General features: G+C 36.5%; 1 protein-coding gene and 1 long non-coding RNA gene across 12 annotated transcripts in view; one reads left to right on the forward strand and one right to left on the reverse strand.

Moving 5' to 3' along the window:
* The window catches only part of CPEB1 (cytoplasmic polyadenylation element binding protein 1), a 94310-nt gene that overhangs the window by 53060 nt on the left and 19062 nt on the right, over positions 1–22188 (reverse strand). The gene's annotated exons all lie outside the window — the stretch shown is intronic.
* LOC140610310 (uncharacterized) lies at positions 18899–21160 on the forward strand. Its single transcript, XR_012012019.1, has 3 exons — positions 18899–18953; positions 19915–19985; positions 20935–21160. It is a non-coding gene; the product is annotated as an uncharacterized lncRNA (long non-coding RNA).

The following is a 22188-nucleotide window of genomic DNA, read 5'->3' on the forward strand; positions in this document are numbered from 1 at the left end:
TATAAATATCTATCATTTTTTCTATCTTATTAAAAGATAACTGAATAAAAGCAATAATTATAAATCTGGGTTGATTGGCATAAAATGTAAAAGATGTCATCTGTGTGATGCTATCAGCACATGAGGAAGAACGCAGCCATAGAGGAGTCAAGTTTTTGTATTCTACTGAAGTTGGTATTAATTTGAACTAGATTGTTATAAGTTAAAATGCTTTTTGTCATCTCCAGAGCAGTGAGCAACAAAGTAACTAAAAAAATATAGTAAAAGAAGCCAAGGAAATCAACATGGTACGCTAAAGAATATATATATACTTGACACCAAAAAAGGGGCAATTAATGAACAGAAAGGACATGAGACCTATGGTAAATAATAAAAGGACAGATGCATATTCTAGCTTACCAATAGTGAATTAAATGTAAAAAAAATGAATTAAATGTAAATGGACTAAACTCTACAACTAAAAAGGCAGAGATTGGCAAAATGGATTTTTAAAAGCCATAATCCAAATATATGCTATATAAAAATACACTTGAGATTCAAAGACACAAATAGGTTGAAAGTGAAGAGTTATAAAAAGATATACCCTGAAAGTGGTAGCCAAAGAGATGGAGTGGCTATACTAACATCAGACAAAATAAATCTTAAGATAAAAATTGTCCCTATGGGGCACCTGGGTGGGTCTAAGTTGATTTAGACCCAACTTTTGATTTTTGGCTCAGATCATGATCTCAGAGGTTGTGAGATTAAGTCCTGCATCGGGCTCTGCAAAGGGCGTGGAGCCTACTTAAGAGTCTCTCGTCCTCTCTTCCTCACTGCCCCTCCCACCCTCTCTAGAAAAAAATGTCCCTAGAGACAAAGAAAGGTGTTTTATAGTGAAAAAAGATTAATCCATGTAGAAGATGTAACAATTATAAACACAGGTGAACCTAAGAACAGAGTACTGAAACACATGAAGAAAAAATAGAACAGATGGGATAAAACATAAATCCACAATTAGAAATACCTCACTTTTGATATGAATAGAACAAGGCATATCAAAACAGAAGACTTGAATACTATAAGCCAACTAGAACTAAAGACATCTGTAGAATAGTCCAATAGCAGAATACACAATCTTAAGTGAATTTTGAGTATTTTACAATCCAGACCATATGTAATGCAATAAAACAAGTCTAAATAAATTTTAAAAGACTGAAATCAAACTATGTTCTCTGACCACGATGGAATTAGCAATCAATACAGAAAACTGGAAAGTTCACAAATATGTGGAAATTAACATAATTAATAGATCAAAGATGAAATCACAAGAATTAGAAAATACAGGACACACCTGGATGGCTCAGCAATTTAGCGCCTGCCTTTGGCCCAGGGTGTGATCCTGGAATCCCAGGATCAAGTCCCACATCGGGCTCCCTGCATGGAGCCTGCTTCTCCCTCTGCCTGTGTCTCTGCCTCTCTCTCTGGGTCTCTCATGAATAAATAAATAAAATCTTAAAAAAAAAAAAAAGAATTAGAAAATACTTTGAGATGAATGAAAATGCAACATACTAAAATATATGGCAGTACTTGTAAGGAAAGTTACAGCTGTAAGTGCCTATATTAAAAAAAAAAAAAAAAACCTTGGGATACCTGGGTGGCTCAGCGGTTGGGTGCCTGCCTTCGTTTCAGGTCTGATCCCAGGATACGGGATTGAGGAACCTGCTTCTCCCTCTGCCTCTCTCTCTCTCTCTCTCTCTCTCTCTCTCTCTCTCAGTCTGGGTCTCTCGTGAATAAATAAATAAATCTTAAAAAAAAAAGACCTTAAATCAAAACCTAAAGCTGCCTTAAGGAAGTAGGGGGAAAAAAAGCAAAAAAACAAAAAGCACATAGGAAAAATTTTAAAAGATTAAATGTGAAATAAATGAAATAAAAACTAGAAAAACTATAGAGAAAAATCAATAATGGGGTGCCTGAATGGTACAGTCAGTTGAGTATCTAGCTCTTGGTTTTGGCTCAGATTGCAGTCTCAGGGTCCTGGAATTGAGCCCTGTGTGGAGCTCCCCCCTCAGCAGGGAGCCTGCTTGAGATTCTCCTTCCTTCTCTCTCTCTCTCTACCCCTTCTGCTTGTACTTTCCCTCAAATAAATCTTAAAAAAAATTTAACAAAACCCATAGCTGGTTCTTTGAAAACATCTGCAAAATGAACAAATCTTGAGCTAGATGGACCATGAAACAAAACATCAATCAAATTACTAAAACCAGAAATGAAAGTGTGGGCATTACTACCAACCCTACAGAAATAAAAAGGTGAAAACGTGTACCTCCAAATTAAAAAACTTAGGTGAAATGAACAAATTCCTATAAAAACTGCCAAAACCAAAAGAAACAGTCTGAGTGGTTCTATAATGAGGAAACAGCCTGAACAAGTGATCAAAAACTTCCCGTTAGAAAAGTCCACGACCATAACATAAAAATCCTCAATAAAATACTAGCAAACCCAATGCAATGGCATATAAAAAGGATTGCACACACCATGACCAAATGAGATTTTTCTCAAGAATGCAAGGTTGGTTCAACATATGAAACTCAATCAGTGAAATATACCATATTAATAAAGGATAAAAATTACATGATTATTTTAACAGACACATAAAAAGTATTTCACAAAAATCAAACACCTTTTCATGATCAAAACAAAATTCAATAAACTAGCAATAGAAAGGAACAACTTAAAAAAAAAAACTTAAAAAAAAGAAAGAAAGAAAGGAACTTCAACCTGATATAGGGCTCCTAATAAACCCCATATTTGGCATCATACCTAATGGTCAAAGACTGAAAGCTTTCCACATAAAGCTGGAACAAAACAAGAATGTCTACTCTTGTCACTTTTATTCAAAACTGTACAAATATTCTAGCCAGGGAAACTAGGCAGGAAAAAGAAATAGAAAACACCCAGATTGGAAAGGAAAAGGTTAAACTCTACTCAAAGCTGACATAATATTGGACTTAAAAAAATCCTAAGGAATCCACCTACCCAAAAACAATTAGAGCTAAAAGAGTTCAGTAAAGTGGCAGGGTACAAGATCAACAAACAAAAATCAATGATATTTTTATATACTACCAATAAATAATCTGAAAATGAAATTAAACAATTTACAACAGCATCAAAACAGAATACAAATACAGTGCAAGACCTGTACATTGAAAACTACAAAACATTCTTGAAGAAATTAAGTGGAAAAACACCTTATATTCATGGATTGAAAGACTTAGTATTATGATGGCAATAGTTTCTAAATTGATCTACAGATTCAAAGGCTGACCTGTCTTTTTTGCATAATTCGACAGGTCAATTTTAAAATTCATATGGAATTGTGAGTGTCTATGAATGCCTAAAACTATCTGTGTTGGAAGACTCACACTCTGACTTCAAAACTTATTACCCAAAGCTACAATAATCAAGGCTGTGTGGTACTGCCTAAAGAATAGATATAAATCAATGGAACAGAACTGAGAATTCAGAAATACATTACTAATTTTCTAGTCAACTGATTTTCTACAAGGATGCTAAGACTATTCAATGAGGAAATAATACTCTTGCCAACAAATAGTTCTTGGATAACTGAATATCTACATGCAAAAAAAAAAAAAAAAAGATTGAAAACTCATACCTCACACCATATGCAAAAATTAACTAAAAATGAATCCAAGAGCTAAATGTAATAACTGAATCAAGAAAACCTTGTGCTACAGGACACTACCTAGAAAGCTGAGACAATCTACAAAATGGACAAAATATTTAAATATTTGCAAATCATAGCTGATAAGGGTCTAACATCTAGTAAAGAACTCTTACAGCTTAATGGTAAGAAAAAAAAAAAAACACTACCCAATTCTTAGATGAGCAAGGATTTAAAGAAACATCTGCCCAAATAAAATATACATAGTAAATAGGTTAATCATTAGAGAAATTAAAACCATGATGAAATACAAATACCACTTTACCATCTATTAGTTTGGTTAACCATTTAAAAAATAAAAAGTACTGGAACACCTGGGTGACTCAGTGGTTGAGCATCTGCCTTTGGCTCAGGGGATGATCCCAGAGTCCTGGGAGCAAGTCCCACATCAGTCTCCCCTTGAGGGGCCTGCTCTCCCTCTACCTAGGTCCCTGCCTCTTTATCTCTCATGAATAAATAAAATCTTAAAAATAAATAAAAAATAAAAAGTACTGATAAGGATATGGAAAAATCGAAACCCTCATTGCTGATAGCATTGCAAAATGATTGCAGCTGCTTTGGAAAACAGTTCAGCAATTTCTCAAAAAGTTAAACACCAAGATACATGATCCAAAAATTCATTCCTAGGTATGTAACTTCCGTAAGGAAATGTTCTTAACAATATCATTCATAATAGAAAAAAAAAAACCAAACAACCCAAATGTCCACCAAGTGATGAATGGATAAAGGAAATTTGACATGTCTATATAACAGAATATTATTCAGCCAGAAAAAAGGAATTCTATACTGATCTATAGTAAATATAGATGCATGTTGAAAATACTATACTAAGTGAAGAAAGCCAAACAAAGACTGCATATTACATCATTCCATTTACATGAAATATCCAAGGTAGGCAAATCCATAGAGACCAAAAGATTAGTAGTTGCCAGGGTATGGGTAAATAGGGGAGGGGAGTCATGACAAATGGGTATCAGTTTTCTTTTTTGGGGTGATGAAAAGATTTTAGAATTAGTGCTGATGGTTTCACAATTTTGCACATATACTGAAACCACTAAATTATAAAAATTATTTTTAAGAGATTTTATTTATTCAAGAGGAAAAGTTAAAGATCATGAGCAGGGGAAAGGGCAATGGAGGTTAACTAGACATACTGTGATCATTTTGCAGTATGTTCAAGTATCAAATCATGCTGTACACCTGAAACTAGTATGCTGTACATCAGTTGCAGCTCTTTTTTAAGATTTTATTTATTCATAAGAGACACACAGAGAGAGGCAGAGGCACAGGCAAAGGGAGAAGCAGACTCCATGTAGGGAGCCCGATGTGGGACTCGATCCCTGGACCTCAGATTCACGCCCCAAGCCAAAGGCAGATGCTCAACCACCAAGCCACCCAGGCGTCCCCAGCTATATCTTAATAAAAAAAAGATGCTCATAATTCTAAAACTTTAGGAGGCTATTATATATAAATCTATGCCAAGGAGTTTGAAATTCTAAAAGTGGAGAAATTCCTAGAAAAACTCAAAAGGAAAAAGTATGAATGATTCTATTAAAAAAACTGAATCCAAAAAAAAAAAAAAAAAGGAAACTAAATAACTGAATACATAATTTAAAACCTTTCTTCAAAAAAAAAAAAAAAAAAAACCCACCAAGTAATATAAATGCTGCAAGTGCTGGTGACTTAACCAGTAATTTATACCAAAATTTAAGGAGGCCACTGCAAATTTTACACAAGCTCTTCTAAACAGGAAAATAAAGTTCTCAATTTATTTCAAGAGGCTAGCATAACCTTGTTACCAGGGATATTTTATGGAAGAGATTATTACCTACATGGATACAAAAATCTTAAAGGAAACATGTGCAAACCAAATTCACCAGTATACTAAATAAAGTATATTACGATCAAATTGGGTTTATTCTGGGAATGCCAGGTTGGTTTTACTTTGGTAAAACCAAACTTTTCTGAAAGTTATTCCTGTGTTTTTTTTTATTTTTATTTTTTATTCCTGTGTTTATATAATAAATGAGAAAGATCATATGAATACTGAGAAAAATTGAATTAAAAATTCACTCATGATTTACAAACACACTCTCCACCAACTCTGAAAAATGAATTTCCTTAGATAAAAAAAAAATCTCAATTTCAGCTAAGACAAAGAAATGCTGAAGACTTCCATTCCTGTAACATCTTCCACAAAACTAGCAATAAGATATAGTCTTGTTATTATCATTGCTATTCAATGCTCTACTGTGTAATCTAAACCACTGAAATAAGTTACAGAGAAAAAAGCAGAAGGACTGGGAAGAAAGAATAAAACATTCATAATTTGCAGATAACTGTGTATATAGAAAATCCACAGGATCCTAAGAGTAAATTATTGATATTATCCAAAAAAATTAAGAAAGCTTCTCAAAGACAACACAAGAAATATCATTTCTTCAAAAAGGAAAAAGATTTCTTAAATCTTTGAAAATGCTGACAATACAGAAAAAGCTCAATAAATTAGATCTTAAAATTAACTTATGTTCATCAAAAGACAATAGCCAAAAGTTTGATATACTAGCAGTGCATAGATCTGACAAAGGACTCCACTCCACAATAATGTCCTACAAATCTGATTCCCCCAACCGAAAAAAGGCACAAAAACCTGCTTAAGCATGTTGCAGAAAATTGCTCAAGATGACCAATAAAGATCTGAAAATGCTGAACCTCAGTGAAATCAGGAAGATACAAAAGTTAAAAGCACATGAGGTATTACATTCCATAACAACAGCTCCATTTTTTTTTTTTAAGATTTTATTTATGAGAGAGCGAGAGAGAGGCGCAGAGACACAACACAGGCAGTGAGAGAAGCAGGCTCCATGCAGGGAGCCCGATGTGGGACTCGATCCCAGGTCTCCAGGATCATACCCTGGGTCGAAGGCAGATGCTAAACCACTGAGCCACCCAGGGATCCCACAGCTCCATATTATAGACTGACAACATCACAGTAGTCGGTTAGGGTGTGAAGCAGCTAGCACCAAAATACTCTCTGCTGGTGGAAAAGTTAACTGGTACAACATCTTTGGGAAAGGCTGGGCGTTACTTATTCATTCTGAAGATACTCATTCCTAGATATTAGAGAATTTGTGTATCAGACCTACCTCAAGAATGTTCATGGTACTACTGTTTAACAGCAAAAAACTAGAAACCCAAATGTTCAATATTAGAATTGATAAATTAGGAGATATTTTATAATGCTAGATATATCCATCAATTTTAACTATAGTTGCATTCAACAAAGATAGGTTTCATAAACAAGGCATCATAAAAGAATACAGTATGGAATAAAGCTCAAAATGTAAATGCTTTTTAGGGATATATGCATGGGGATGAAATATATAGACAAAAATCATAGGAAAGCAATGGTTCTATCTGGGGGAAAAGGGGATATGATCATTAAAGAAAACATGGGGAACTTCTGCAGTATTGGTAATATTTCATTTTTTTTAAAGATTTATTTATTTTAGAGACAGAGAGCACACAAGCAAGGAGAGGAGTAGAGAGAGTCTTCAAGCAGAGCAGACTCTGCTGAGCATGGAGCCCTATGTAGAGCTCAATCCTAGGACCCTGAGATCATGACCCAAACCAAAATCAAGAGTCAGCCACTTAACCAATTGAACCACCCAGGAGCCCCATTTATGTTTTTTTTTTTTATCTAGGTAAGGGCTATCTGGGTGTTTACTGTATAATCAGAGTAAAACAATGGTTTTAGCAATTTCCTGTACATGTATGCTATGTTTAATGATTTGAAAAGCCAAGAAAACTAGTCCAAAATGGGGAAATGGCAATCTAAGAAATTTAATGGTTTCTTACTAAAAGTAAAGTTGCAATAAGTGATGTATAAACATACAAAACTAAAACCTTAGATGCTAGGAGGCTTCTTGGAAGATAGAAGTGTAAAAAGTGCACCAAAATTATACTACCATGATCTCCTGTAATATAATGATTTCATTAAAAAAAACTTTTTGGGGGGACACCTGGGTGGCTCAGCAGTTAGGCACCTGCCTTTGGCTCAGGTCATGATCCCGGGATCCAGGATAGAGCCCTGCATCAGGCTCCCTGCAAGGAACTTGCTTCTCCCTCTGCCTGGGTCTCTGTCTCTCTGTGTCTCTCATGAATAAATAAATAAATCTTAAAAAAAATAAGAAAAAAAATTTTTTGAGAACGAGAGGAAGAGCATGCATTAGCAGGTGAGGGAGGTGCAGGGGGAGAGAAAATCTTAAGCAGGCTCCACACCCAGCTCCGAGCCGGGTGCAGCACTTTATCTCATGACCTGAGCCAAGAGTCAGATGTTAAATTGACAGCCACCCAGGTGCCCCCATGATGTAATTATTTCAGAACTCTGGAGTCTGTTGAAGGCTTGCAACTTCCAAGGGAAAACCTGAGAGTCAACTGCATTAATATTGGTCAATTTCAGATCCCAGCATACCAGCAGCTACCCATCCCTCACCCCAGCCACCAACTGTGCACATGTTCTGGAGCAGCCTGTATTTAGTCTGGAGGAGTTAAGGCCAGCAAGGACCCAGGCATCCAATATTGGGGATATGTGCTCTCAACACTGGATTGGTGCTTCTGACCACAGAAGTGCTGGCACAGAGACAGTCAGCCATTGCTATTGCCCCTCTCCCTCCAGGTGAAATGGCTTCCAGGGGACTGAAAGGGCAGGTGCCACTTCCCCCCTTCATTTTCCACTTTTTCCCCCCTACAAGAGCCAGACACTGGCTAGGACACTCTAAGACAACCACATATATAGAGAATATCAGAAAGTGCCTGCATATGCCCAGGTAAAGGCTCAAGAAAGACCAGAGAAGACACCTAAGCATAAACACACACCTCAGGCTGATCCTCCACACAGAAACTGCCTACAACAACCAAAAAACAAAAACGGAAAACAAAACAAAACAAAACAAAAGAAAGTCCAGAAACATTAAAAAAAAAAAAAAAAAAAAAACAGAAAATGCTGGGAAAGGCAAAGAATCCGTTTTCCAGAATTACTACATTATAATCCAGTGTTCAACACATTGAAAGGCATACAAAGAAACAAGTATGGCCTATTCAAAGGAAAAGAAATCATCAAGAACTGTCCTTGAAAAGACACTGGAAATTTTGCTATACAAAGACTTTAAAACAGTGGTTTTAAAGACGATAAAGGAATAAAAGGAAAATGTGAAGTCACGAAAACAATGCATGAACCAAATCAAATGGAAAGGTCAATGAAGAGACAGAAAATCTACAAACAAAAACCTGGAGCTAAATAGTGCAATATCTGAAATGAAAATTTCACTAAAGGGATTCAAAAGCAGATTTAAGCGGAGAGAAGAAAGAATCAGTGAACTTTAAGATACGACAATGGAAATGATCAAGGGCAAAGAAAAAAGATTTGAGAGACTTCAGCTTCTCAGGGACAGACATGGGACACCATCAGGGAGACTAACACAGTGGAAGTCCCAGGAGAACAGAGAAAAAAGAGCAGAGAGACTATTTGAAGGAATAATGGCCTAAAACTGCTGAAATGTGATGAAATGGAGTATGAACACTGAAGAAGCACAAAATAATCTCAAGTCAGATGAACTCAGAAACCCACACCACGTTATGGTATAATCACACTTTCATGGAAGAGAGAAGCCAATCATCATATTCAAGGATGCTCAGCAAGATTGTCAGCAGAATCTCATCAAAAACATTTGAGGCCAGAAAACTATGGGTCTGTAAGTACAAAATGCTAAAAGGAAAAAAATACATACTAAGAATCCTATAACACAACCACTGTCCTTCAAAAATGAGGGAGAAATTGGGGTGCCTGGGTGGCTCTTTTGGTTAAGCATCTGCCTTCGGCTCAGGTCATGATTCTAGAGTCTCAGGATCAAGCCCCACATCAAGCTCCCTGCTCAGCAGGGAGCCTACTTCTCCCTCTCATCCTCCCCCTGCTCCTCCCCACTGCCTATGCTCATGTGCACTCTCTGCCCCTCCCTCTCAAATAAATAAAAATCTTTAAAAGAAATTAAGACATATCCAGACAAATGAAAGCTGAAGTTCATGACCATTAGATATGACCTGTAAACATGCTCAAAGGCATTCTGCATGGTGAAATGCAAGTACATTCAACTGTAACCTGAAGCTACATGGAGAAGTGAACATCACCACAAGAGTAACTACATGGACAATTACAAAAGCAGGTGTCATTGCAATGAAATACTACTCAGCCATAAAAAGAATGAAATCTTGCCATTTGCAAGGATGTGGATGGAACTAGAGGGTATAACACTACGCAAAAAAAAGTCAAAGACAAAGACCTTATGATTCCACTCATACGTGGAATTTAAGAAAATGAAAAAAAATGAGACTAACAAGAAAACAGACATTTAAACACAGAACATACTGATGGTTGTCCAATAGGAGGTAGGTGGGAAAATAAAATAAAGCAGATTAATATCACAGTTATCAGGATGAGCTCTGAGTAATGTATGAAAGTGCTAAATCACTATACTGTACACCTGAAACTACTATAATACTACAGGTTAACTATTCTGGAATTTTTTTTAAGTAGGTATCATTGTAATGACAGTTTATAACTATCCTTTTCCATGTGATTTCAAAGATTACTACATTTAAAGAAAAATTATTACTGTAAAAGCTAATATGACTGTAACTCTGGTTTGTAATTCCAAATCTTGTTTTTTTTTTTTTAAAGATTTGAGAGAGAGAGAGAGAGAGAGAGAGAGATAGAAAGAGAGCATATACACACAGACACACAAGTGGAGGAAGAGAGGGAGAAGCAGACTCCCTGTGAGCAGAGAGCCCAACGTGGGGCTCAATCCCAGGACCCTGGATCATGACCTTAGCCAAAGGCAGATGCTCAACTGACTGAGCCATCCAGGTGCCCCCAAATCTTGTTTTCTACATAAAGATATAATCTTGCAACAACTGAAAGGGGAGAGTACAGACTTGTAAAGGAGCAGAGGTTTTGTATGTTATTGAAATTAAGCTAGTCTAAATTCAAATTACAGTATTCTAACTTTATGATGTCAAATATAACACCCCATAGTAAGCACAAAGAAAAAAGCTATAGGATACATACAAAAGGAAACCAGAAAGGGGTTTAAACATTTCACTACAAAAAAAAAAAAAAATCAACTTAACATAAAAGAAGACATGAATGGAAGAAATGAAAAGCAAAAAAGCCATAAGGCATATAGGAAACAACACAATGACAGAAGTCCTCAAACTATTCAATCAAAAGACACGACACACTGGGGGTGCCTGGGTGGCTCAGTCGGTTAGGCATCCAACTCTTGATCTCAGCTCAGGTCTTGATCCTAGGGTTTTGAGTTCAAATCCCGTGTTGGGAGTTCATGCCCAGCATGGAGCCTACTTTAAAAAAGACTGGCAGAATGGATAAAAAACACATGACCCACCTATATGAGGTCTACAAAGGACTCAAGATACAAAGACACTAAAACAGGTTAAAAGGGAAATGACAGAAAATGTATTCCATGTAAATAGTAACCAAAAGGGAGCAGGGTGGCTATACTAATAACAGACAAAACAGATTTAAACCAAAATAGGCTAGAAGAGATAAAGAATGTTATATATTAATATAAGGTTCAATATATCAAAACAGAAAAATTATAAACATTTACACATCTAATGACAGACCATCAAAAGGTATGAAACAAATACTGACAGAACTGAGGAGAAACTGTTCTACAAGAGTTCAACATTTCAATACCCCATTCACAATAGATAGAAGAACCAGAAAAAAATTAAAGAAGGAAAAACAAGACTTAACACAAATAAACTAGATCTGATAGATATATACAGAACATTTTACCCAGCAAAAATGAATACACATTCTCAAGTACACATAGGACATTTTCTTGGATAGACCATATGTTAGGCCACAAATCAAGCCTCAACAGATTTAAGAAGATATGTATCATACAAAGTATCTTTTCTGACTACAACAGATGGTGCTAAAAATCAGTAATAAAAAACAGGAAAATTCACAAAAGTGTGGAAATTGAACATTTTTAAAAAACATTTTAAACAACCAATGAATCAAAGCAGAAATCACAAAGAAATTAGGAAATACTTAGAGACAAATGAAAATGAAAGCACAATATTCCAAAACCATGGGACACAGCAAAAGGGAAAGAGGGAAATTTATAGCTATAAATATTCTCATCAAAAAACAAATCTCAAATCAACAACCTAACTTTACAAGGTAAGTAAACAGAACAACCAACTAAGCCCAAAGCTAGCAAAAGAAGAGCAGAGATAAACATAAAAGACAAAAAAATAAAACAGAAGTTAGTTCTTTGAAAAGATCAACAAAATTGACAAATCTTTAGCTAACTAAAAGAAGGTTCAAATTAGTAAAATCAATAACAAATGTGGGAACAGTACTACCTATTCTACAGAAATAAAAACGATTGTGAGAGTACCATGAACTGTACACACCAGAAAATTGAATAATCTAGATGAAATGGGCAAATTCCTCGAAACACAAAACCTACCAAGACTAAATCACAAAGAAATAGACCATCTGAATAGACTAGTAAGGAGATAGAAAATCTCCCAAAAAAGAAAAGCCCTGGATCTATTGGCTTCACTGGTGAACTCTACTAAATATGTAAATAACTAATACCAAACTTTCCCAAAAAAATGAAGAGGGGGGAACACCTCTCAGCTCACTGTATAAAAGCAGCATAATCCTGATACCAAAGACACTACAAGCAAACTACAGACCAACATCCTTTATGAACACTGATCAGAAACAAAAATTGAGAGGTGCCTGAGTGGCTCAGTAGTTGAGTGTCTGCCTTTGGCTCAGGTTGTGATCCCGGAGTTCTGGGATTAAGTCCCAATCAGCCCCCTGCAGGGAGCCTGGTTTTCCTTCTGCCTATGTCTCTGCCTCTCTCATGAATAAATAAAATCTTTTTAAAAATTTGAACTAAAATTCTAGCAAACAAATTTCCACAGTGCACCGAAAGAATTACACACTGTGGCCAAATAGGATTTGTTCCTGGAATGCAAGGATAGCTCAACATAAAAAATATATATACCTATATACGTATACATATACATACATATATATGTGTGTGTATACACACACACACACACACACACACACACACACGCCACATGAACAAAATGAAGGGAAGAAAAACCAACCACAGGGCCATTTCAAACGATGCACAAAAACTGAGAAGATACTTTTGTGATAAAATCACTCAACAAAATAGGAATAAAAGGAAACTTACCCTCAAATAAAATCCTTTTATTAAAAAAAAAAAAAAAAAAGGGGATCCCTGGGTGGCGCAGCGGTTTGGCGCCTGCCTTTGGCCCAGGGCGCGATCCTGGAGACTCGGGATCGAATCCCACATCGGGCTTCCGGTGCATGGAGCCTGCTTCTCCCTCTCCTTCTGCCTATGTCTCTGCCTCTCTCTCTTTCTCTCTCTGTGACTATCATAAATAAATAAAAATTAAAAAAAAAATTAAAAAAAAAACCCACAGCAAACTTAATACTCAACAGTAGGACTAAAAGTTTTTCCTCTAAGATCAGAGGGGAAAAAGATAAGGATGCATACTTTTACACTTCTATTCAACATAATAGAAGTTCTACCAAAATTATTTAGTCAAGAGAAAGAAATAAGAGGCATCCAAATTATAAAGGAGTAAGTATAATTGTTCCTGTTTGTAGATGACATGATTATATATTGAGACCCCTAAAGAGTCCACAGAAAACCTATTAGAATAAATTCAGCAAAGTATCAGGATACAAAGTCAACACACACAAAAAAAAAAAATCAACTGCATTTCTATATACAATGAACAATCTGAAAAGGAAATTACAAAAACTATTCCATACACAATAGCATTAAAAAGAGTAAAATACTTAGGAACTGACTTAACCAAAGAAGTAAAAGACTTGTGCAATGAAACCTAAATTGTTGATAAAATAAAGACAAAATAAATGGTAATACATTCTATGTACAAACATGGATTGGAGGACTTAATATTGTTAAAATGTCAATACTACCCAAAGCAAACTACACATTCAATGTAATACATATCAAAATCCCAATGACAGAGTTACAGAAAATAGAAAAACCTGACACCAAAAGCAAAGACAACATCAGCAAAAATAAACACATGCGAATATGTTACTATAAACCTTCTAACCATCAACAAAATGAAAAGGTAACCTATTGAATGGGAGAATATTTGAAAATCATGTCTGATAAGGGATTAATATCTGAAATATGTAAAGAAAACCCCATCCTAAAATTCATATGGAATCTCAAGTGACCCTGAATAACCAATCTTGGGAAAAAAAAAAAAAAGTTTAAGGACACACTTCCTTATTTCAAAACCTACTAAAAAGCTACAGTAACTAAACAGTGTGGCATAAAGACAGACATATAAAGTAATACATTAGGATAGAAAGCCCAGAAATAAATCCTTACATATATGGTCAAATGATTTTTGACAAGAGTGTCAAAACTATTCAATGGTGAAAGGATAGCCTTTTCAACAAACAGTGCTGGAAAAACCGGATATACACATCCAAATAAAGTTAGAGGTTTATCTAAAACCATATGCAAAAATTAATGCAAAATTATCAAGGACCTAAATGTAAGACCTTCGAAGAAAACACAGGACAAAAGCTTCATGACACTGGACTTCGCGATGTTTTCTTGTATATGACACCAAAGGCACAAGTAAACAAACAAAAAAGTCAAATTAGATTTCATGAAAATTTTAAGATTTTGTACACCAAAAGGCACTCTCTAGAGTAAAAAGGCATCCCACAGGAGAAAGTATTTGTAAATCACATGTAAATGAGAGATTAATACCTGTAACATACAGAGAACCTGTAAAATTCAGCAACTAGAACAAAAATTAAACAACCTGATTAAAAAATGTACAGAGGACTTGAGTAGATGTTTCTCCAAAGGAGATGTACAAATAAGTAATAAGCACATGAAAAGGTGCTAAACATCTCAAATCATTAGGGAAATGCAGATCAAAACTAAGATACCACTTCATGCCCATTAGGATGGTACTATAATATATACACAAAAGAGAAAATAAGTGTGTGTGAGGGTGTGGAGAAACAAGAACCCCTGTGCACTCTTGGTGGGAAGGTAAATGATACAGTTACTGTGGCAAATAATACAGGGATTCCTCAAAAAATTAAAAATAGAACATGTAATCTAGCAACTATCTCTTTTGGTATATACCTGGGAGAATCAGAAGGAGTCTTGAAGAGATTTGTACACTCCTGTTTATAGCAGCATTATTCACTGCTAAAATGTGGAAGCAATCAAGTATCCATCAATGTATGAAACGATAAGCAAAATGGGATATATACAACATAACAGTATTATTCAGACTTAAAAAGAAATTCTGACAAATGCTACAACATGGTTGAACCTTGAGGACATCATGCTAAGTGACATAAGCTAGTCACAAATGACAAATACTGTAGGACTCCACATACATGAGGTACTAAGAATAGTCAAAATCAAAGATCTAAGGTGTAATGGCAGGTGCCAGAAGTGGGTGGAGAGATGAGAATGGAGAGTTATTATCCAACATGTACAGACTTCCAGCTTTATAGAATGAGAATTATAAGGGATGAATGGTGGTAATGGTTGAACAACATGCATGTATTTAATGTCACTAAACTGTGTGCTTAAAAATGGTTAAGATGGTAGATTTTCTTTTGCTACAATAAAAAAAGAAAAATCCTTGAAGTTAATCAATATGGAACATGGGGAGAGAACTTATTTGAAGATTAGGGCCTCTTTCAGCTTCAGTACTCAGTTTGTGAGAACATACATACCAAACAATTATATGACGACACCTATATGTCAGAGGGAATCCAAGGGTGTTTAAGACTGGTCCTTGACAGTCTAAGCCAGAAACCAGGAATTCAACTTTTAAACACAATGACTTCAAGCAATGCTCTCTCACAACTGCACTCTATATATATCCACACTGTTACAATCAGGACCACCACACAGTGCATAAGTACAGTTATGGGCATGATTATACATATTCAACACACATACCTTATTCAAGCTCCCCCAAGTCCTATAGATGAGTATGGCTATTACTCTCATGTTACAATTCAGGAAACATAATCTTAGAGAGTTAGCCAAGATTAGAGGATGTAAGAACCACGGCCAGGATCTGTTCAAGTTAATCTTCCAGAGGCTACACTTTTGTGTAGATTTATTATGAAATGGGCAAACTGAATATGCTTCTTCAAAACTATACTTTATCTTCCCTGTTTTGAGACTACATGTTTACATTTAGAACACCACACAGTGGGGTCAATGAACAATGTAAAATAGCCATGGATGATCTTGCTACATATCTAACAGAGGCAGAGAATGTGAGAAAAATTTTCAGAGATGATAACCAAGCCATTCTTGAAAAAAAGAAGGATTTTTCTAGGCAGATAATATTCAATTTAGTATTCTGCTTAACAGTTCAGCTATGTAGCAGAACAGCATTTCCTGCATGATTTCACCTAAGCCAACAATTTTAATTATATAAAATGGAATCTCAAGAAACACAACAAATGGAACAGGATAAAAGAACCCTGAGACCCAGGTTCTAGAGATCTTTCCTAGGTTGATACCAGATCATATATGCTTATGTAGTCTTTGAACTGTAGAAAATATTTCACAAAAACAAAATTAAGTAGGTTTTACACCCAAGGCTGATTGGAATTTTGAATTACAATAATAATTGGGGTCTACAAAAATGTAGGGGAAAAAAAGACTCTCATGAAATCCTGGCTGGATTGCAAACAGAGAAATTCACTTTGAGAAAGAAGTCAGTAACTTAATTTGAAGACAATATAAACCCCATTCTGCAATTCACTTCTAGCTACACAGGCTAAAGAAATTCTTGTTACGTGCACATAAGGAGACCTAAACAAGGATGTTCACCAAAATACTATTTATAATAGCAAAAAATAATTTACCAATATAGGATCAGATAATTATTATAGATATTTTTGTAAAATACTACTACTATACAGCAATTAAAACACACTGATTTGACTTAAAATATTAATATGGAGACATCATAAATATAACAATACATAGAGGGGCACCTGGGTGGCTCAGTTGGTCGACCATCTGCATTTCGGTCATGATCCCAGGATCATCAAGTCCCACATTGGGCTCCCTGCTTGCAGGTAACTGCTTCTCCCTCTCCTCCCTGCTTGTGTGCACTTTCTTGCTCAAATAAAATCTTTTAAAAATAGTAATAATACATTGAAAAAGGCAAATACTGGCTTATCTTGTTTTATTGTACATTGAAGATACTGCATTTTTTTATGAATTGAAAATTTATGGTGACCCTAGCAAGTCTATCAGTGCCATTTTTCCAACAGCATTTGCTCACTTCGAGTCTCAGTCACATCTTGGTAATTCTCACAATAATAGTAAGTTTGAAATATTGTATTTGTTATGATGATCCATAATCTTTGATGTTACCACTGTAATAGTTTTGGGGACACCACAAACCATGCACACACAAGATGGCAAACTTAATTGCTAAATGTTATGTGTGTTCTGACTGTTCCACCAACTAGCTATTTCCCATTCTCTCCCCCCTCCTTGGGCCTCCCCATTCCCTGAGGTACAGGAATATTGAAATTAGGCCAATTAATAACCCAATGATGGCCTCTAAGTGTCCAAGTGAAAGGAAGAATCCCACATCTCTCACTTTAAATCAAAAGCTAGAAATGATTAAGTTCAGGGAGGAAGGCCTGTTAAAAGTCAAGATAAACCAAAAGCTAGGTTTCTTACCCCAGACAAGTTGGGAACGCAAAGGAAGAGTTCCGGAAGGACATTAGAAGTGCTACTCCAGTGAACACATGAGTGATAAAGTGAAAACAGTTTTATTGCTGATAAGGAGAAAGTCTTAATGGTCTTAAGAGAAGATCCAACAGCCACGGTATCCTTGAACCCAAAGCCTAATCCATAACAAGGCCCTCACTCTCTTCAATTCTGTGCAGGCTGAGGGAGGGGACAAGGCTGTAGAAGACAAGTCTGAAGCTAGCAGAGGTGGGCTCATGAGGCTTAAGGAAAGACAGTGTCTCTGTAACATCAAACTGCAAGGTGAAGCAGCAAGGGCTGATGCAGAAGCGGCAGCAAGCTCTCCAGAAGATGTAGAGATCATTCGTGAAGGTGGCTCCACTAAACAATGGATTTTCTGGACGAAACAACATTCTATCAGAAGAAGATGCCATCTAGGACTTTCATAGCTAGAGAGGAGAAGTCAGTGCCCGGCTTCAAAGCTTCAAAGGATGGGTGGACTATTAAGGGCTAATGCAGCTGCTGACCTGAAGTTCAGACTGTGCTCAACATGCCATCCTGAAAATCCTAGGGACCTGAAGAATGATGCTAAATCTCTCTGCCTATGTTCAATCAGTGGAACAACAAAGCCTGGATGACAGCATATCTGTTTAGTAGGACACAGTTTCCTGAATATTTTAAGCCCACTGTTAAGACCTACTGCTCAGAAGATTCCTGGCAAAATATTACTACTCATTGACAACACACCTGGCCCCCCAAGAACTCTGAGGGAGATATACAATGAGACTCATATTTGCACACCTCACACAACATCCATTCTGCAGCCCATGAATCTAAAAGTAACTTCAGCTTTCAAGTCATTACTGAATATATTTCAAAGGGCTATAGCTGTCATAGGGCTTCCTCTGATGGATCTGGATAAAGTGAACTGGAAAACTTCTGGAAAGGATTTACCATTCTGGATGACAGTAAGAACACTCGTGATACAAGAGGTGGTCAGAGTATCAACATGGAAGGAGTGGATTCCAATCCTCACAGATGAATGAGGAGTTCATGACGTCAGTGGAGGAAGGCACTGCCGATGTGGTGGAAACAGCAGAACAAGATTAGAAGAAGAACCTAACAATGGGACTGAACTCATGATCAAACTTTAACAGATGAGGGGTTGCTTCTTGTGGATAAGCAATGAAAGTAGTTTCTTGAGATAGGATCTACTCCTGGTGAGGAGGCTGTGAAGACTGTTGGAATGACAACAAAGGATTCTACAAACAGAATACTACAAACACTTAGCTGCTAATAAGGTAGAGAGAGGATTTGAGAGGATAGACTCCATGATTTTTTCCACTGTATTTATATTTTTATATTAATTTTAGGTCTCAAAATGGAGACTCTATATGTATATAGATATATGATTAATATTTTATCTTAATTTCATGTTATACAGATTTTTATGTGACTAAACATGTAGAAAGATACTACTCTCAAAAGGTATTATTCTAGTAACTACAGAATACTCCATCACTTGAATATACTTGAAAATATATAAATATTTTCCTCTTGGGAGACATTTAGGTTTTTTGTGTTTTTCTTTTCCAAATTTTCACCATCATAATAATGCTCTAAGTATCCTTTTATATAAATCCTATCTATATTCATTATTACTCCTAAGGAGACACACTCAGATCTGAACACAGTAAGTCAAAGAACATGATGATTTTTAAAGCAAAAAAAAGTGATCTTTGAGGCAGAGTTATAAAGAAGCTGCAGAAGCAAACAGAGAAGCAATGCCAGGAACCCTGTCTGAGCATCAAGAAAAACGACAAGTCAACCTTAATTTTCTCCAACACAGAAGGCAGCCAGCTCAGCGGTGTGGCTTCCATTTTGTCCTCCACCTTTTTGTTGGAGAAATGAGTAACAGAGTTTGGAGGACAAATCTGCCCTTTAACATTACTGGCCATGGACCTCTGGAACCTCCAGGGGCTTTGCACAGCCCACGACACTCTGGCCCCCATCACCCCTGCAGCCATCATGAGGTGCTCCTCCTTCCCTACTCTTCCTTCAGTGCCCCAAACATGCCAAGCTCTCTCAAAAGCCTTAGTCCAATCTTCTCCATCTGAAACATTTTCGCCCACACTTTTTACATGATCTAGCTCTTTCTCTTCCTTTAGAACTCCATTTTAAACATACCTCCCAAGAGAGTTCCGGCCTAGGTGACTCAAAATGTTACTTCATAGTACTTACTAAAACTTGCCATTATTTTACTTATTTCTCTGCTTATTTTTTTCCTTCTGTTTCCCATCCACGAAGGGAGAACAGGTTCTGAGGATACCACATAAAGTCAGGAATCCCTGGAGCCCAACAACAGTGATTTGTATGAAGTATGCATTCCATAACTATTTGCTGTTGAACTTCTGGTGAATTTGGTCAATGTGGCAGCGGGACCAAGTGTATAGTAAGAGAAGTGGAATCTAAAGCTAGATTTTATAGGAATGACCTGAACTACAGGTCCAAGGTGGAGCTGATCTGCATTACTTAATGTAAGTGCTGAATGATGTCTCCCAAAGATGTCCAGGTCTTCATCCCTGGCACCAGGGATGGTTGAATGTCTCAGAAGAAATGTCTCAGAAGGAAATACTGATGTCTGCTTGGCCCAAGAGCCAAGCAAGCCATCCTAAGGTTAGGGCATGATGTCTCAGAAGAAAATACTGATGTCTCAGAAGAAAATACTGAATGTCTGCTTGGCCCAACAGCCAAACAAGCCATCCTAAGGTTAGGGCAGCATGATCTAGGCGCAAAGGCTAGGGCTCCATGTATTAAGCACTTGACTCAGCAGAAACCCGACCCGCAATAGTCACAGCATCCACTGAAGCCCAAATAAAACCAAGACCAAGCACAAGTGCTTGCTTCTCCCTCTCCCTCTGCTGTTCCCCTTGCTTGTGCTGTCTGGAGCATGCGCTCACTCTTAAATAAAATCTTTAAAAAACAAAAAAAGTCAAAGCTGGGAATACACCTGCACGTACCTAAAGATGTGGTGTTAGTGGGAGTCACGTGTTAGGAAGTAGCCTTGGTGCCACTCAAACATGGACTGAGACCGCAGGTTTTGGTCTGAGTCTGAGATCAGCCACTTAGTGACTAGCTAGGTAGTCTCACAAGTCCTTTAACCTAGAGGAGATTTAGTTTTCTCATCTGTAATACAAGATTGACTCCAATTTTGAAAGAAGTTCTACCATGGGTAAAATGCTATCAAACAGCATTGCCTGCTATAGAGAACTCATTCCTGAAAGAAAGAGTCCATCTGTGGCCAACTTAATTGTTGTCTTATTTTAGTAAGCTGCCACAGCCACCTCACCTTCAGTGACCACCTCCTTGGATAGTCAGCGGCCATCAACATCGAGGCAAGACCTTCCACCAGTGAAAAGACTGACTTGCTGAAAGTTCAAATGATGGTTAACATTTTCTAGCAATAAAGTATTTAAGTATGTACAATTTTTTAGACACAGTGCTTTTGCACACTTAACTGACTACAGCATGGCGTAAGCATAATTTTCTTATGTATTGGGAAACCAAAAAATTCCTTTGGCTCCCTTCATTGCCATATTTGCTTTGTTGCAGTGGTCTGGGACCCACCCACCACTTCTCCAGTTAGAAGAGTTTATAAATTCCACAGTTACCAAAAGTCAATCTTGTTTGTAATAAAATCTCTCCCTCAGATGTTTAGCTACTTTATGTTCACATACACCTGTATCCTTATGAGAACTATTTCCAACATCAAGTTAGGAAGCAAATCAAAGAATTTATGATGAAAAAACAGCAATTACCAGTCCTTGTTCTGCAGACCCCACTACTGCCAAATTTCTTCAAGGTACATTTAAAAAATTAAAAACATGTTCACTTTCAACTAAAGTAACTCAAACAAGAAACATTCCATCAATTATTTTTACAACATGTTGCAACTTCCACGAAAGATTATGAAACAACACTTGTTAGGACATCCAAGCCTCCTTCTGAAGTATCATCTTAGGGGATGCTCCCTTCTCCCTCCACTATCCTATGGGGTATCCTACATACCATCAAAACTAAATGCTCATTGACTTGCATTTGTAGTTAAAAGCAATTAAAATATTCAAGAAATGCACTGTCCAATACAGCAGCCACTAGTCACATGGTGACAAAGCACCTGAAACACAATTATTTCCAACTGAACTGCATTGTAAATGTGAAATATATATATTGAAGTTTTAGCACTAACAAAAAATGACATGCCATTTATGGTTTTTATATTGATTATATGTTGACATATTTTGTATATTAGATAAAATATTAACATGCCTTTTTAAAAAAGAAAACCTTTAAAATGTGGCTACATTTATATATGTATGACTCCCATTATAATTCTCTATATAAATAGTCCTGCTATGTTTGACCTATCCTTTTCTATCCAGTCTTTATATGCATCATAAAATAGATTTGCGTATTAGAAATCAAAGGCAGTCTTCACCCAGAGAACCCAATGCACAAAGTGAGCTACAAAAAAGGGCAAGGATTACCAAAGATTCAGTCATTCTTCACAGGTCATGAGAA

Source organism: Canis lupus, chromosome 2 (genome assembly GCF_048164855.1).
Source record: "Canis lupus baileyi chromosome 2, mCanLup2.hap1, whole genome shotgun sequence".
Classification (NCBI taxonomy): domain Eukaryota; kingdom Metazoa; phylum Chordata; class Mammalia; order Carnivora; family Canidae; genus Canis; species Canis lupus.